Here is a 19,096-nt window from a genome sequence, read left to right as displayed (position 1 = left end):
TGGTAGAAACACCACTGTTCACTGGCCTCCTCACTCCTGCCTCTGTGTTGTGTGCGCCCCCCTGCCAGGCCTGGTCTGGTCCGCGGTTGGGCGCGTGGCCTGGTAATCCTACCGACGGACGCCTCGCTCTCCCTCTTGGCTTTCCACAGCACATCTGCCTGGGCCGCCACCTTCCGGGGGTCACTGAAATCTGCGTCGGCCAGCAGCAGATGTATGTCCTCGGGGAGTTGCTCTAGGAACGCTTGCTCGAACATGAGGCAGGGCTTGTGTCCGTCAGCCAGGGCCAGCATCTCATTCATCAATGCTGACGGCAGTCTGTCTCCCAAACCGTCCAGGTGAAGCAGGCGGGCACCTCGCTCACGCCGTGAGAGGCCAAAGGTCCCAATGAGCAGCGCTTTGAATGCTTCATATTTGCCTTCTTCCGGGGGCGACTGTATGAAATCCGCAACCTGGGCGGCCATCTCCTGGTCAAGGGCGCGCACCACGTGATAGTAACGCATGAAATCAGAAGATATCTGCCGAATCTGGAACTGGGCTTCTGCTTGGCTAAACCACACGCGTGGTCACAGCATCCAGAAAGTTGGCAGTTTTAGCAAAACTGTGTGAACAGATGAAGAGTCGGTCATCTTTGGTCCAAATCCCGTTTGGACTGTTGGGGTCACCAATGTAGCGATGTGCTACACACAGCACTGAAATAACGACACGCAGTCGGTAAATTGTTTTCAGACTAGTTTATTCAAACTTCGCGGTGCTGACATTTAATCCCTAGCGCCTGCCCTCTCCGGGCGGAAATGATGTCAGAGGTGCATTACCAAAGTCTCCCCCCGCACGCTGGCTATTTGTGAGCCGATTCGCCTGCGCAGAAAGTGGGTCACCACAATGTATTACATTATACTGCTGCTGCAAAACAACTAATTTGACAAAGTTAGCCAGTAATAATAAATTGGTTCTAGTTCAAACTTCTAAGTAAATTTATTGCCAATGTATATGTTGCCATATACTTCCCAGAAAATTATTTTCTTGTGGGCATTCACTATAGGACAAAGAAATAGAACATATTCCATGAAAATTTACACACAAAGACTGACAAGCAACCAAAGTGCAAAAGAAGACAAAGCAAATACAAAACAAAACAGACAATAATAATAAGAATAATAATAAATAATTTCACAGAAACAGAAGGGTTCTTTGTGGCAATGCAGGACCAGGTCACTAACACAAAAAATTATCAAAAAAAATTAATAAAAGACCAACAAATTCAAGATGATAAATGTAGGAAATGCCGCGAAAATAACAGAAACAATCCAACACATTACAGGATCCTGTAGCAGTTTAACTCAATCTGATTACTTACACAGGCACAATCAAGTGGCAAATATCATTCATCAGAATCTTACTTTTAAATACAAACTCATAAATGAAATCATTCCTTCCTGTAAATATAATCCTGATCTAGTTTTAGAGTCAAACTACCACAAATCATATTATGACTGATCAGTTATTACAGATAGGACAATCCATAATAACTGTCCGGATATAATAATACAGGATAAACAAGCACAAACAGCTCATTTTATAGATACAGCTATTCCAAACACACATAACATATAGAAATTAATAAGAGAAAAACACCAGAAATATGCTGAATTAAAAGAGGAAATTGAAAGACTATGGAACATGAACAGGGTATACATTGTCCCGATAGTAATATCTATGACTGTTATCATCCCAAAGGCACTACACAACAACATTAAATAATTAGGGCTACACAGCACGATCCATGTAAATCTTCAGAAAGCCACATTACTAAACAGCAGCAGAATACTACGAAAGTTACTAGCAACTGACAAATGAACATGCTTGTCTATGCCCGGATCTCAGGTTTTACCAGCTTGAGCCAAGAAAATAAATAAATGACTTTGAGAATATGAGTCGTAGTGTCCTTGAAAGTGAGTTCAGAGGTTGTGAAATCAGTTCAGAGCTGAGGTGCGTGAAGATGTCTATAATTGAGGAGTCTAATGATTGAAGTGCAGTAGCTTCCTAAACCCGGTGGTATAGGAGCACCCAAGGTCCCTTTTCCTCCTTCCTGGTGGCAGGAACAAGAAGAGAGCATGGCCTGGATGGATTTCTCCCCACTTTATTTCAATGAATACCAATCATTTTTAATGAATTTGTATGATGATTGTGATTGTTAATCCTTCTTTTTCAAAAGAATGTTTTTTCTTCTTGTAATTATTTAAAGATGGTTCAACTTTTCCTGGGAGGCTTGGGCATGGCGTTCCCTTGCACTGTGTGAAACTGAGTTGCCACTCACAGAACACTCCGTAGAACCCTCCACTGTGTGGAATGACAGCAAGGCCTCGAGGACATTGATAGCGGCACGCTCACCAAAGGCAAGTGTGATTGTGGGGATCTTGTGGGAGGTAAATGCAAAGGGCCAGCTGGATCATCTATAATCTCTTCTTTTATCTGGTCCTATTACAGCTTCTCTTTTTCAACTGGTGGTCAGTTTTCTTGAATTATAGCTGTGGTCCCCTTCATAAGATGTCTATAAAGAATTTTAGCCACCCTGATATTTGTTACCCACAAATCCTCTTTTCCTTCAATGGTATTGTCTCCTTTGAATATAATCTACTATTTTTGTAACAACCTCAAATGACATCCATTTTTTTCTTATTGTGCAAAGTTCCAGCAATGCAATTATGGGGGTGGTTATTCTTTTTCCTTAATATAGATAAATAAATATGCTAAAACACATCCATACGTTAATTTAGGCACACATTCATGCTTCAGAGCATGGGGTCAGAGCAATGCACTTCTATAGATGTGTAGTGGGGAGTATATTGACCAGCTGCATCACAGCCTAGTATGGAAACACTAAAGCCCTTGAATGGGAAATTGCATAAAAAGCAGTGGATATGGCCTAGTTCATCATAAACAAAGCCCTCCTAACCACCGAGCATATCCACATGAAACACTGTGGCAGGAGAGCAGCACTGATCATCAGGACGCCCACCACCCAGGATGTGCTCGCTTCTTGTTGCTGCCATCAGGAAGAAGGTCCAGGAGCCTCAGGTCTTGCACCACCACAGTCAGGAACAGTATTACCCCTCAACCATCAGGTTCTTGAACCAAAGAGGATAACTTCACTTAACCAACGGAGTCACTTTCAAGGACTCCTCATCTCATGTTCTCCATGTATGTTGCTTATTTATACTTATTGTTTCTTCTTTTTGCATTTGCACAGTTCTTATCTTTTGCAGTCTGGTTGAACACCCTGTTTAGGTGGCCTTTCATTCATTCGGTTATAGTTCTTATTCTATAGATTTGTTGAGTATGCACATAAGAAAATGAATCTCAGCATTGTAAATGGTGACATATATGTACTTTGATAATAAAATTTACTTCAGACTTTGAAATATGGAGATTTATCTGTACTGAAACACATCGAGGTATATCTGTGCAACAACAAGTAATCATGTATTCACACACAGGGACTTGCACCCATTGCCACAAGTACCTAAATGCTAACAGACATGATGAACACTTGCAGATACATCAACTTAGTTTGCAAATCAAAGAATTTGTGCATACACTGACTGCAATAATATCAGTATATTTACTAGCAATCACTCAAAGCAAGACATTAGGGCATATACCATAGCCTAATATGCCCAGGTAAATGTCTGTGCATATATCCAACAGGTTATCTGGATCCTTACAGAATAATGTTTGCATACACTCAGTGGCCATTTTATTAGGTACACAGGAGAATCCTGTGTGCTCTTCTGCTGCTGTAACCCATCCTCCTTAAGGTTCAATGTGCTGTGCGTTCAGAGAGGCTGTTCTGCCGTGGTTATCTGCATTACTGTCACCTTCCTATCAGCTTGAACCAGTCTGGTCATTCTCCTTTGACTTATCTCATTAATAAGGCATTTTTGTCCACAGGACAGCCAGTCACTGCATTTTTTGTTTGTTTGTTTGTTTGTTTTTATACCATCTAGAATCTGTTGTGTGTGAAAATCCCAGGGGATCAGCATTTTGAGATACTCAAACCACCCCGTCAGGCACCAACAATCATTCCATGGTCAAAATCACTTAGATCACATTTCTTTCCCCCATTCTGATGTTTGGTCTGAACAGCAATTGAACCATATCTGCATGCTTTTATGCATTGAGTTGCTGCCACATGATTGACTGATTAGATACTTGTATTAAGGAGCAGAATACAGGTGTATTTAATAAAGTGGCCACCATCAGTAGGTGCATTAGAGTAACACGACTATACATAAATCATGTAAACATTAATATACAACCATTCACCAACACTGCAAAGAACTCCTACATCCAGACAACAGCAAACCCGTACTCTAACATTAGTAGTTACATCTTAGCACACCATTGCAAGTACCATTTACTAACCTGCAGAATGTACTGCTAAAACAAGTAAACGTGTAGCTACATTAACACTTTCTGCATAGCATAACAACCACCAATGACACTGATGCACATTTACTTAATCCAATTCAACAGTGCCCCCCCAACTCAAATACCTCAGCATTGATGCATTTGCCCCCACCTATGTACTAAACCAACATGAAATGACAAATAACATATTCATACTGTTGGAGTCACGCACTCATTTCCAGTCATACGTTTACTGCATGTACACATTAACCATCCAATGTATATTTGTATACATTGCACATGGAAATAAGTGATGTAGCAAACTAACGCCCACATACCCATCGTAGACTCATCCATACCACGGATCTCCGCGCTAACAAGACAGAAGATTCACAAACATACACTAGCATAAATACTGGATAAGCATCTTGCTTACGGCGTGATACCACACGGGAGAGCTTTTAGTTCACCGTGTCCATAGTGGCTTTTTTTTTGGAACATTAGTTCTACAGCCCTCTTCTTTCCCGATGGTGCTACACTTCTCCCCTCTGAATCCTGTCTATGCACCTCCTGAAAGTTTCAATTGCATTCACTTTTGCAGATCATATGTACACGCCGTTAAATGTAAGATCCTGACACAACTTCATGAAAACGCACGAATATTTACCAACAGGCATGCATACGAACGCACACCTATGTGTGGGTATGGCGGGACGTACTCACACGCCCTTGCATCGACGTACAGGAGTGCGGTTTCCATTCACAAGTACGCAATCAGATTTAACATGAGCACACAAACATAACCCCCGCCCCATCACTCACCCCCCTCCCCTCGCCACACACACACACACACACACAATCTCTCACCCAGAGTGATGAAGGGCTGCAGCAAGCACAGGCACAAGGAGAGGCAGTGACATCCGAACGCCGCCACAGACAGCAACTCATCCAAACACAAGCCTGCGCAAACACCCACACACAATGCATGTGGCCACATACAATCGCACAATTTATCCTGGGATGCGCAGCCAGTCGCACACTGCCAGGGATCTGCAGTCACCCCTCCTGCCCCGCTGATCCTGGAAGACATTATCCGCCAGGTCTCGCAGCACACACAGACACATATTCGCCCACGGACGACTGACACGCCGGCGGGTGCGCGGAAATAACAGGCAACAAATCCGCCAATAGTCAGACCAACCTTGCATTTTTAGGAGAAAAACATGAACGCTAATGTGTGCAGATTTTCCCCTCAACCCTTGAGGGCTGGGGCCAGAGCGACATCTCGCCGCGCCCGCTCTCCGTACCTAACTACATTTAAATTCCAGTTTCTCTCTCTCTCTCTCACACACACACAGTATTAGTGCAGAGCGCCCACACGGGTGCTGCTTCCTCCCACCGCGACCATCTCTGTCACACATTGAATCATATCACAATTAGAAACTCATTAAATGCAACATCCCCAATTTATCTGAAGGCTGGAGAGAGAAAAAAAAGACGCGTTCCCGCCGGGCTCCCCATTTCGACTCGTGCACCCAGGCTAAACTGTACATTAACAGTTCAAGGACTGCATGCGGCTACACTGAACGCTTCTAACAAATGGCACCCCCGTTGGGTTAGCAATGTGCAGAAAGTACTGTATGAATAGGGACGCCCGTGACCCGCAGATAGATCCGAAAGGGAGTGAATACGCGCCCATTCTGCTTCGTAACAGAGTATTCCCCACTCTCCCTCCACCTCTGCCTATGCTGAACAGTTTGCGGGTCCCTCAACCCACTTTTAATCATCCCACGCCTTTCACCTAAAGTCCTGCCAGCTAATTGTGCAGAAGTAAATCAACCCCGAGAAGAAGAACGCACGCACTGTAGTGTCCAGAACCGTAGCAAAACCGCTTATTTACTTGCGGAGATGATTATATTCGACCAACCACCCACCCCCCCCCCCCCACCCTCCCCGCACCCTTCCCCCACGCAACCAATCGTCCCCAACCCCAAACACACACACACACAAACAAACGCTATCCCCTCCCCTCAGGACTTCATCCTCGGCGCACGTTCCACAAAGGGTCTCCCAAGTCGAGAAAGCCCGGCAGCAAGTGCACGTTTGTTTTTGGACGGACAATTCCCGTACTCACTGCAGATCCGGAGATTGGTCCCTGCTGCTCTGAACCGGTTCGTCAGAAGCCGAGCTGACGAGGAGCTCTGCCCACATCCATCTCACTGTAGCAGTCCAAGAAGCCGTCACCTTCAGATCAGTGCGCGGCTTTCCCCAACATACCGAGGCATTAGCCTGACCATCCTTCAAAAGAACACAGCGGCTCCACAATTCTTCCTTTGCTCCGCTCCCTGCTGCTGATCTCCCTCTCTCATTCCTCTCTTTTTCTCACAGAGCGGAGCAGTCAGAGGAACTGGCTGCTTTGAGCTGTTATATTCCTGTCACCCTTGCCTACACAGTAGTCATCTGTAATAGCAGGCTGTCGGCTGGAGCCTATAGCTTCTCGGAGCAAGCGGCTGTCACGGTGCCCCTCGCCTCTGATTGGCTGAGTGTGCGCCCTACACAGATTGCAATCGAACAGGGCCCGAAGAGTGTGTGTGGGGTGGGGGGGAGTGAAAGAGAGGGAGGAGAAAGAAGGAATGAGGAAAGGTTGGAGGGAAAGGCAAGACTGGGCAGGAGGAGGTGAGAAAGTGGACACACACACACACACAATGCTGGAGGAACTCAGCAAGTCAATCAGCTTCTATGGAGGGGAATTAACAGTCAACACACACACATAAACAAATGCTGGAGGGACTCCGCAGGTCAGGCAGCATCTATAGAGTGTTGTAAGTATCTTTCTTTCCGGCCAATAAGAGGTATAACGATTTCGCCCCGGAACGTCGACTGCCTTCCCATAGATGTTGCCCGACCTGCTGAGTTCATCCCGAATTGCGCGTGTGGGTCTCAAGCTTTCCAGCATGTGCAGAATCTCTTGTGTTTGTGATAATGTGGGGACTCGGAATGAGTGGGACCGAGTGAGTGGGTGGGTGAGAAACGAGGGGGTGGAAGCGTTTGAGTGGAAAGAAAACAGCCGAACTATATTAAGGATGGGAAGAATCGGCGTAAAAAAAAAAGGATGAGAAACATTTAAATAAGATTTTGAATCGGAATAAATCTGTTGGATTTATATTGGACCTGCATTTAGTGAGAGGGTGAAGCTTAGTGGGCAAGTTTTTTACACGGAGTGTGGTAGGTGTGCGGAATGCGCTGCCGGGGGTAGCAGTGGAAGCTGATACAAAGGCTGTTTTTAGAAGGTAGACTCAAGATTATGGAGGGATATGGATCATGTACAGGCAGAAGATATCTTGCTTAATTTGGCATGGTGTTCAGCACAGATATCGTGGGCAAAGGGCCTGTCCTACAGAATATTTTTGGAGAGGTGGGGAAAATATAATAAAATTATCAGGAAGGGCTTTAAGGAGTGTAAGTCAGGGGAAGAATAAAAAAGAATGGAACTTGTCAAAAAGGAAGCGAGATAGTGAAAGTGCAATCTGCTGAATGTTTTGTTGCGATGCCTGGCCCAACTAACTTACCAGGAGGGATGGATGACTGGCTGTATAGTTTTGATTTTGATGTAAATGAAACAATCTTCATATCCGTTCATCAAAAGATCTATTTAAGATTATCTTTGTGAACGTTTGCAGTAGAATGGTTCTGACCGCAAATTAGATTTTATGACAAATTGGGGGTTGATTGGCCCAATTTCCAGAATTGTACAAAACATTCTGGAAATAGTCATTATCACAGATCACTTTGGGAAAAAATGCATTTCCAGATGATTGAAATAAGTAATATAGGGAGATCCAACTTCTAAGCCAATTAGTGTACTTCCCAAAATCTAGTCCCATAGAACATATAGTTATCAGAAGGAGGGAGGCCATATTGAGTCATAGAGTCATAGAAAAGTACAACAAACAGGCCCTTTGGCCCATCTAGTCCATGCTAAACAATTTAAACTGCCTACTCCCATTGATTTACACCTGAACTAAAGCCCTCCATTCCCTACCACCATGTACCTATCCAAACTTCTCTTAAACATAGAAATCGAGTTCTCATGCAGCACTTGTGGTGCCAGCTCATTCCACACTCCCACAACCCTCTGAGTGAAGAAGTTTCCCCTCATGTTCCTCTTAAACTTCTCACCTTTCACCCTTAACCCATGACCTCTAGTTGTAGTCCCACCCAGCCTCCATGGATTCACCCTATCTAGACACCTGATAATTTTGTATACCTCTATCAAATCTCCTCTCGACTTTCTACATTCCATGAATAAAGTCATAACCTATTCAATCTTTCCTTATAACTCAGGTCCTCCAGACCCAGCAATATCCTTGGTAAATTTTCTCTGTACTCTTCCAACTTTATTTACATTTTTCCTGTAGGTAGGTGGCCAAATCTCTACACAATACACCAAATTAGGCCTCATTAATGTCTTATACAATTGTAACATAACATCCTAGGCAGAATAACTGTTTGACACAGATTAGATGGGCTGAAGGGCCTGATTCAGTGCTGAAGTGCAGTATGACTCTACTAGCCCTAGGAGGGCATTCCAGACCCCAAATGCTGGGGGTGTTAAATGGAAAAATTCCCTTGTCACTATTGATTCTTTTGCTAATTAATTTCTGTGTCTCCTGGTTTTGGACCCTCTACAAATAGAACTTCTTCCACTTGATCTAATCTATCCACCCTTCATACTTTTAAGTACTTGTATCAGATCTCATTATAGCTTCCATGGAAAATAATTTTTGAGTCTCAAATCTATCCATGCAGGTAAAGATCCTCATCCAAGGAATCATTTTAGTAAAGCTCTTCTGCATCTTCTCCAAAGCCTTCTCATTTAACCTGAAATGTGATACCACAACTGGATACAATATTTCATCTGTAGTTTTTTGCTTGATAAAGATCCATCACAATTTCCCTGCTCTTGCCTCTATAAACACCAGTGTTTCCAAAACCTTTTAAAATCATTTTCTCAAACGGCCCTGCAAACGTATGAATATGTACCCACAGATCTCTCTGTTCTTATACCACATCATCTTCTGTAAAGTTCCTTTTCCTACCAAGCATTGGCAATTTACAGTTACCAGCACAACATTTAATTTGCCTCCCATCAATTCCAGCTGCCTTTCCATGTGACTTATTACTGTGCACCTCATCGTTCATTAACCCCTCAGATTTGTGGCAAATGCAAATTTACAAAGCTTGTTCCTGCACCCAGGTCTGAATTATTAACAGATATTACAGAATGGTCATTGTTCTAATTACAGGGAACACTGCTGTACATTTCCCTTCAGTGAAATCAACTTGTCACTTCTGTGATTTGTTTACTGCCAAATAGGGGAAGACAAAATATTTCAAAGATATTTTTTAGCAAGGTTTTTAATGTCAAACAAATAACATCCAACTAGAGAAACAGAATCTTCAAAGTTTTAAAAATGCAACTGCCATCCCTCTGCCCCACCAAATATTTCCACCTTTTCCTGCTGCGATATGCTACAATAGTCGTGGTTGCCTTTTAACATCTCAGCCAGGCCGCTGCATGGAAACTCCAAGAATAGAAGATTAATCTGGATATGCTGAGAGCAAATAAAAGAGATGTTAAATGGAAAACTAGTTATAAAAAATACTGGAAGTCACAAATATATTTATTCATTTACTCTTTTTGGTAATTTAGCATGGTAACAGGTCTTATTGGCCCAACGAGCCTACAGTACCCAATTACATCCCTGTAAACAATTACCCAACTAACCCATATAATTTTGGAGTGTGGGAGGAAAGCAGGGAACCCAGAGGAAATCTACATAGTCATGGGTGAACATATAAACTCCTTATAGACAACAGTGGGAATAGAAACTGGGTCACTTCCGCTGAAATAGCATTACAGTAATTGCTACAATACTGTGCAATCCTAAGTTAGGCAAACAGACAAAAAATATCAAATGGGGAAACTGACCAACAGAAAATATTTTGGTTTTCCATTGGTGTGAGAAGTCAGAACAGGATGGACATGTCAGGCAACCATTTCTGAGTGCAGGAATACAACAAAATAAATCCTAGATGTGCTCAGCACTGATACACCTTAAGGTTCTTCACAGGGAATATTTTAATGCCTGGCCATGTGAAAAATTATTTTAACCAAAACTTGGGCCGAAGGGTTAGGCTTTAAGAAGAGTCAAAAAGAAGGGGGACAAGAGATGAAAAAGAGAGAGAGAGGGAGAGGGAGACTGAGGGAGAGAGAGTGTGAGAGAGAAAGAGAATAGGGAGAAAGGAGACAGAGGAAGAGCAAGAGGAGACTGAAGGTGAGAGAGAGAAAGAGAAAGAAAAAGAAGTGAAGGGAAAGGAGACAGAGAAAAAGCAAGGAGAGACTAAAGGGGGGAAAGAGAGAGAGAGAGAGAGGAGGAAGAGAGAGAGAGAGAGAGGAGGAAGAGAGAGAGAGAGTTCCATGTTTTGATCTGGTGGTTTTACAGCACATCTGAGCTGACCTACTTTTTACTCTAGGATGCTGATCGACTTACCCCACTGTCATATCCAGGTTTCATTTCATTTTCCATGTTTAACCAGGCCTGATGTCTTAAATTGAGAATGTAGACTTCCAGAACTCATTTATGACATCGCCATTCATAAGATATGAGACCCATCTTAATGGCATGATAAATCATGCATAATTTCCACTTGTCTTAGATTCTAAATTTCCCTTTCTCTTTTTCTTTAAACTCCTTTCTGACTGGCAGTGTAGATGAGTCGGCAACTTATCTGACAGTGACCTGTGAGTTGCTGCTGTGGCGTGTATGAAAATCCCAGTATGGCATGTTTTCTGACAGTCTCACTCCGTACTAATGAGGAAACAGTTCCTTTGTGTTGGTAGGTGGTTGTGATGGATTTCCTTGGTTATTTCTCTCTCACTTACCTATTAACAATGAAGAGCTTTGCAGCATCCTCACCAGATAAGACCACCTGGATTGGATTCTGAACCCTCTATGGTTCAGATGAATGGTCTTCATCCTGAAACATTAATTCTATTTCTTCCTCTGCAGATACTGCCTGACTTCCTGATACTTACTTACTGCCTGCTGTACACTGCTGGTCTTTAGGGCAGCAATGAAGGTCCTCCATCTCTGACGATGTTCAGGGCTTCCTTCATCATGTCGGTAGCTTCCTCTCGGTTTTCACTACTGTCAGTCATGCAAGCCCCAGGTGGGGACTCAGCAATACTGTCACGTTCAGATGTAGAAAGATTCTTCTTTTGCTGTTTCTGTAATGGTGTTGTTTAACCAGTCAGAGTCGATAGCCCTGCGCTGAACTCTCGAACCTGGAGGACGGGCGCACCACTCTTAGTCTGTCCTCTACCCTTTGACCTTCTTGGCATGGGTGACACTGCCTAGAGATTAAGCTAGAGACAGAGATAAAGTGCAAAGCCCTGACTTCAGCCAACATAGCTCTCCCGGTCACCGAGGCATGCAAGCCTCCAAAACATGACAAGGTTGTGGTCCTCTTGGAGGGACCTTCAAAAGGAAGGTCATTCATGGAATTTTCTGGTTTTAGCTCAGATTTTCAGCTGCAGCTGTTTTATATATTTATGTAGTCATTCAATGTTCAGCCCCTGTTTGGCCTCAGTGCCACCTACATCAGTATGCCAACTGAGGTAATTACAGGATTCTTTTCACACTAATCTGATGTTGGATTAGAAAAGAAATATACATTAATATAGACCTCTTCCAGTCTCATAATATATTAAAGAGTCTTACACTTACAACATAATTGAAGTACAGTCACTGAAGGAAAAGTAAGACCCAATGCGATAATAAGACCACAAGGCACATGAGCAGAATTAGACCTTTTAGAAATACTCAATGACTGGCTATCTGTGGCAATAAAGTGTAGATTCACCACCCTCTGGCTGAATAAATTTTTCGTCATCTCTGTTCTAAAGGGACATCCTTCTATTCTGAGGCTGTGCCCTGTGGTCCTAGGCTCTGCTTCTATGAGAAACATCTTCTTCATGTCCCACACTCCAAATACATACAGATTAGTAAGGGTTAGTAAGTTGTGGGCATGCTATGTTGGGACCTAAAGCATGGCAACACTTGTGGATGGCCCCCAGCACATATTCGAACAGTTTTGGACATCGATGCAAAACAATGCACTTCATTTCAATGTACGTGTGACAAAGAAAGCAAGTCTTTAACTTCAAAAATCCTGGTGGTAGACAATGAAGATTTGAAAAATGCTGTCAGAGTAGCCAAGGCTGGTACCTGCAGTGCCTCCTAAAAAAGTGCATTCCCTAGTAATGAAGGAGATGAATGCAGTGGTAATAAAATGTCCTTGGAGCTGTGATCATCCAGACATGTGGAGAGTATGGTTGGGTTGAGTTGTTCTCTGACCTTGGCAATTTACTTGCCAAGGTTTCATCACCACATGAGGAGTGCTGTTAATCAATGTGCTGTTAATTGTGTGTCCTCCGGATGCTGGCTGGTTGTCATTTTGGAAACTCAGTTGTGACATGGGGAGGAAATCTCCTCACTGATTGGCTGCTTAGCCAACTTTGTTCATTGTGGTCTGGAATTTTGCCTCCATTGGCACACAAATAGGATGGAAGTCTACATGTTTGTTTACAGAATTGTTTGTGGAAAATAACACTTCTAGGAACTCTCTTCTGTGTCGCATGTTTGCTTGCACCATGACCTTCGCTGATACCCAGTCAAATTTGTGCCCCTCTCAACCTTCCTGGGTAGAGACCTCCATCATTCTCCCGAACAACATCCTGTAGATGGCAAAACAGGTTTTGGATGTCAAGATGTGAGACACTCACTACAGAAATCCTGTTTCTGGAGTGACAAGGTTTATGTAGCAGATACAGTTGAGTGTGTGTTACTGATATCACGCCCTTGATGATGGTAGTGTAATTTTAACAATTGCAGTGCCTTTGACTATCAAGGGTATTTGATTGTATTATTTTTTGGTTTTGAAGTCATTGCTTGGCACTCTTTTAATTACACTGGACAACAAATATTTTTGAAAGTTGCTTCCTCAGAAATTATTTTTTGAATGATAGACCACTTGAAGCTGAATATAATTTCAGACTACGCGTATCACGTAGAAATGTGGAGAAACAAGAAATTAACTTTTATTGAATATAATGTGTTCAATTGCTGACACTTTGCAATACTTCAATTAAGCTAAAAATGTTTTGCTAATGATTTTCATTTGTACTCAGTGTCTGAGGCCTCTCGCTTAAGCGTCCAGCAATAATCAGCCAGCGTTGATGGAATCCAGTTGCCCTGATACTGTTTCTCCATGACTGCAATGTCATGGTGAAACCTTTCACCATGAACATCACTGACAGCACCAAGATTTGCAGGGAAGAAGACTAAATGGGAATGCAGAAAATGAATCTTTAGTGACATGTTGCTCTTCGTGGTTTTGTATGCTTGATGCATGTTGTCAACCAGCTGCATGTAGTTTGGTGCTCTGTAGTTGCCTGGAAAATTTTCAACAAGATCCTTTAATGCTTTGCATGTGATTTCCTCCAATCCCACTAGAAGTTCTTCAAATTGCCTGTCATTGATGACCTGTTTGATTTGTTGATCAACAAAAATACCTTCCTTAATCTTGGCATCACTCATTTTGACTTGAACTATGAACTAAAATAACACATACAGGTGATTTCAAAAAAATAATGTGTGATAGGGAAATTTCATGGTGATTTTCATGATCATCATCATCCCAAAATCCATAAGATACACACAAAAGTATTCAGGAAGCAAAATTTTTGTCAAACTCCTGATGAAGGGTTTCGGCCCAAAATGTCATCACTTCCTCCTCCCATAGATGCTGTCTGGCCTGCTGAGTTCTGCCAGCATTTTGTGTTTTTATTAAAATCTTTGTTGTCCTGTGTTATATGTGCTGGGGAAGTTATACATGACTGGCATCACAAAAGTGTTTGCTCAGTAATCACATTCATGTTTGTAAAATATTGCTGAATACAAGTTACTTTATTCCTTTTCAATACTGCAATATTGACCGCAGTTTAATTGTAAGGTCCTTGAGGACAACTTTAATGCAAGTCTAGCCTCCTTTGATTGAAATATATCGAAACAGGCTAAAGATTTAGAGGAACTCAGTTGTCTAGGGACCATCATTCTTAATGTCTTCCTTGTAGATGGTAGCAAGGCTCTGGGTTTTAGGAGGTGAGATTCTTGCTGCATTGCAACCAATGTTGACTTGCTTTTGTAAATACAGTGATTCATTGTAGAAATTAGGGAACCTAACAGAATGTTATTGTGAGGAGAATTGAATACAAAGGTAAATTCAAAGTTCAAGGTAAATTTATTATCAAAGTACATATATGTCATCATACCCTATTCTGAGATTCATTTTCTTGCAGGCATTCACGGTAGAACAAAGAACTATATTAGAACTAAATGATGACAGGATTCCGAAGTCCCGGCTCAAACTCCGGGCATGTCAACTGACTGACCCTTGTGCCTCTTACTCACGTGGATCTTGGGAGCGACCAACCTGGGACAGCCCCCACATCCACAGACGTCCCTCATGACTGACCCATCCACGTTGTTATTCTTTGAGCAAAGAGCAGAGTTACGGTCTCCGGATGTCCTTCATCACCCGTCCGCATTGCTGGCCTTTGAATGTGAGGTGCAGAGTGGAGCCCTGACCTCTACTACACTGTCCTTAACTCCCCTTCTCCATCCCCAAAACCATCAATAGGAACTTAATAAAAACAATTAAGTTGACAAGATCTTGATGGAGCCTGTAGCTCAGCACCATCCTGACTGGAACTTGACCAAAACATGATCTATTTTTGGTAATCCTGGTATGAACTTCCAGGTTCCTCAGCGAGTTCGAAAATTATTAGATAATCTGCTTAGTGACATTGATAAAAGGATGTACATTGGGCAAGGACACTAGGGAGAATTCCCTTTCAAAACAGAGTCAGGTAGGTTTTTTCCCCAAAAACCAATCTGAGAAAAAATACAAACCTCATCCAAATGATAAAATTCAATAATACAACGTGCTATGCTGCAACACCAGCTGGAATCTTATCCTCAGTTCCTTGAAGTCCGATGTGAGCCCATAATCTCCTGATGCGGATGGGAAAATGCCACCAACTGAGCTACAGCTGGTGATAGATATTTTATTACATTCAACAGTCATTTAAAAAAAAATTACCATCTTCATGCACAGACTAGCTTGCTTGCCATTGAAATCACTGAGTGACACTTTGCAATGTAATTAATCACAGGTGTAATGTATTAGTGTATAAATAGTAAAACTCCCTTCAAGTGATTTATTAAGGGACAGAATGTATAAAAAGTAGGGTCAATATCAAACCTCTGTAGGAGAAAAACTTCATTGCAAATCTACCACAGGTTTTCAAATGACAGGGTGGTAAATTATAGAACTATTGAAAATTCATCGGTATTCCCTGTGATGCAATTATAAAAGGGTTGTAGGATTGGAAATAATGTATGGTTTTAATAAAGTTGCTACAATATTTGAATTGCAGGCTTTATTTAAAAGTAAACAGATTCCAATAAAGGAAACTATGCTTTATTCCACTGTTAAAATGAAGGACGTGATATGAGGCAACCTAAATTCCTCACACCATATGATTGCGATCTCCTGATTATTTAAAATGAAGATGTGGTTCAGGGGATCAGCTCACACACTTGCCTTTGCAATGTTTACATTAAGGCTGTTCTTAGTGACACAGAGACCACACTGCGACAAGTGACTGCAATTGATTCTACACACGTTATATAACTATCCACTCCAAGAGTTTCGCTGGGGGAATAATCAATTGGTAACTTGCAACTATTTTGTCAATCACTGTGTCTCGCTACACAGGTGATTGATTTATAGTGGGCTTCTGTTTCATTCATAGGTTCTGTGGGTCAAGGATCCAGATGTCTGTGTTATTGTTCATTGTGAAGTAGGCTCTCTTCATTGTTGGTTAAATAAATAAGCCCTTTGGGATGAATTTGCCTTTGGCCATTAGTGCTGAATGCGTGTAGGAGTATTGGCTATTAGTTGTGCTCGCTCCTCACTTCCAGTTCCATTGGCTTTTGATACCCCACTATAGGCATCTGTTCTTGAGCTATGAAGACCTTAATCTCTGAATCCAATTTCTGTCTCTCTCAAACCCCTACTTTACTCAACAGCGCAATGGTTAGCATAATGCTTTACAGCACCAGCGACCTGAGTGAAGAATTTCCCATTCATATACCCCTTAATTTTTTCACTCTAAACCTATGACCTCACCCAACCTGAGTGGAAAACCTCTGCATGCACTCACCCTAACTATACTCTTCATCATTTTGGTCTTCCCTCATTCTTCTGCACTCCAGGGACTACAGTCCTAATCTATTCAACCTTTCCCTGCATCTCAGGTCCCCAAGTCCCATCAACATCCTTGGGGAGGGACAACAAGCTAAAGGAACGTACTGTAAATGGGAGGTTAGTGAGTGTGTGGAGTAATCCAGGGACCTTGGATGTGTATGTTCACAGATTATTGAAGATAGTATGAAAGACTGATAAGGTAAACAATAAGGAATGATTGGGGCATGCCTTTTCCCTGAGGAGGTTATGCTAGATCTATATGCAACACTGTCTCATAAGGCCATACGACCATAAAACATAGGAGCAGAACATTCAACCCAACGATTCTGCTCTGCTATTCCATCATGGCTGATTTATTATCCCTATCAATCCCATTCTCCTGCCTTCTCCCTGTAATCGTAGACACCTAAATAATCCAGGAAGGAACTCAAGAACGAAGTTAGGAGAGCTAGAAGGGGCCATGAGAAGGCCTTGGTAAGTGGGAATAAGGAAAACCCCAAAGCATTCTACAAGTATGTGAAGAGCAGGAGGATGAGCAGTGTGAGAACAGGACCAATCAGAAAACATGTGCATGGAGCCGGAGGAGGTAGCAGAGTACTTTGCTTCAGTATTCACCAGTGAAAAGGACCTTGCCAATTGTGGGGATGACTTGCAATGGACTGAAATGCTTGAGTGCGTAGACATTAAGAAAGAGGATGTGCTGGAGCTGTTGAAAAGTATTAAGTTAGATAATTCGGTGGGACCAGACGAGATATACCCCAGGCTACTGTGGGAAGTGAGGGAGGAGATTGCTGAGACTCTGGCATTGATTTTTGCATCCTCAATAGGGACAGGAGAAGTACCATAGGATTGGAAGGTTTCAAATGTTGCTCCCTTTTTCAAGAAAGGGAGTAGAGATAACCCAGGAAATTATAGACCAGTGAGTCTGACTTCAGTGGTGGGCAATTTGTTAGAGAGGATCCTGAGAGGTAAGATTTATAAGCATTTAGAGAGATATAATTTGATTAGGGATAGTCAGCATGGCTTTGTCAAGGGCAGGTTGTACCTTATGAGTCTAACTGAATTCTTTGAGGAAGTAATAAAACACATTGATGAAGGTAGAGCAGTGGATGTAGTGTATATGGATTTCAGTAAGGCATTTGATAAGGATCCCCATGCAAGGCTCATTCAGAAAGTAAGGAGGCATGGGATCCAAGGAGACCTTGCTTTGTGGATGCAGAATTGACTTGCCCACAGAAGGCAAAGGGTGGTTGTAGTTGGTTCATATTCTGCATGGAGGTCGCTGACCAGTGGTGTTCCACAGGCATCTGTTCTGGAGCCCCTCCTTCTTGTGATTTTTATAAATGACCTGGATGTGGAAGCACAAGGCTGAGTTAGTAGATTTTCTGATGACACAAAAGTTGGGGGGGGGGGGGGTGTGTTGTGGATAGTCTGGAGGGTTGTCAGAGGTTACAGAGGGACATCAACAGGATGCAAGTCTGGGCTGAGAAGTGGAGATGGAGTTTAACCCAGATAAGTATGAAGTGGTTCATTTCAGTGGGTCAAATTTGAAGACAAGATATAATATTAATGGTAAACTCTTGGCAATGTGGAAGGTCAGCGAGATTTTGGAGTCCATGTCCATAGGACATTCAAAGCTGTTGCATAGCTTGACAGTGTTGTTAAGAAGGCATATGGTGTGACGGCCTTCATCAACCATAGGATTGAGTTCAAGAGCCGTGAGGTAATGTTAAAGGAATATAAGACCTTAGTTAGACCCCACTTGAAGTACTGTGTTTAGTTCTGGTCACCTCACTACAGGAAGGATGTGGATACTATGGAGAGAGTGCGGAGGAGATTTACAAGGATGTTGCCTGGATTGGAGAGCATGCCTTATGAGAATAGGTTGAGTGAACTCGGCCTTTTCTCCTTGCAGCATCAGAGGATGAGAGTTGACCTGGTCGAGATGTATAAGATGATGAGAGGCTTTGATCATGTGGATAGCCAGAGGCTTTTCCCCAAGGGTGAAATGGCTTACATGACAGGTCATAGTTTTAAGGTGCTTGGAAGTAGGTACAAAGGAAACGTCAGAGGTAAGTTTTTCACTCAGAGAGTGGTGGGCGTCTGAAAAGCATTGCCAGTGACAGTGGTAGAGGTGGATACGATGGGGTCTTTTAAGAGACTCTTAGATAGGTACGTGGCGCTTAGCAAAATAGAGGGCTATGTAGTAGGGTAATTCTAGGCAGTTTCCAGAGTCAATTACATGGTCAGCACAACATTGTGGGCCAAAGGGCCTGTAATGTGCTGTAGATTT

General features: G+C 42.6%; 1 protein-coding gene across 2 annotated transcripts in view; it reads right to left on the bottom strand.

Moving 5' to 3' along the window:
• Positions 1-6,862, bottom strand: part of LOC140717257 (leucine-rich repeat neuronal protein 2-like) — a 333,158-nt gene extending 326,296 nt beyond the window's left edge. For both annotated transcript variants that reach the window (XM_073030646.1, XM_073030645.1), the window contains exon 1: positions 6,542-6,862. The gene's annotated coding sequence lies outside the window, so the exon portion shown is untranslated. The remainder of the gene's footprint in view (positions 1-6,541) is intronic.
• Positions 6,863-19,096: the final 12,234 nt, after the last annotated feature.

Source organism: Hemitrygon akajei, chromosome 27 (genome assembly GCF_048418815.1).
Source record: "Hemitrygon akajei chromosome 27, sHemAka1.3, whole genome shotgun sequence".
In the NCBI taxonomy this organism is placed as follows: Eukaryota; Metazoa; Chordata; class Chondrichthyes; order Myliobatiformes; family Dasyatidae; genus Hemitrygon; species Hemitrygon akajei.
The sequence above is the reverse complement of the archived record's forward strand: the minus strand, read 5'-3'. Positions and strand labels throughout refer to the sequence as shown.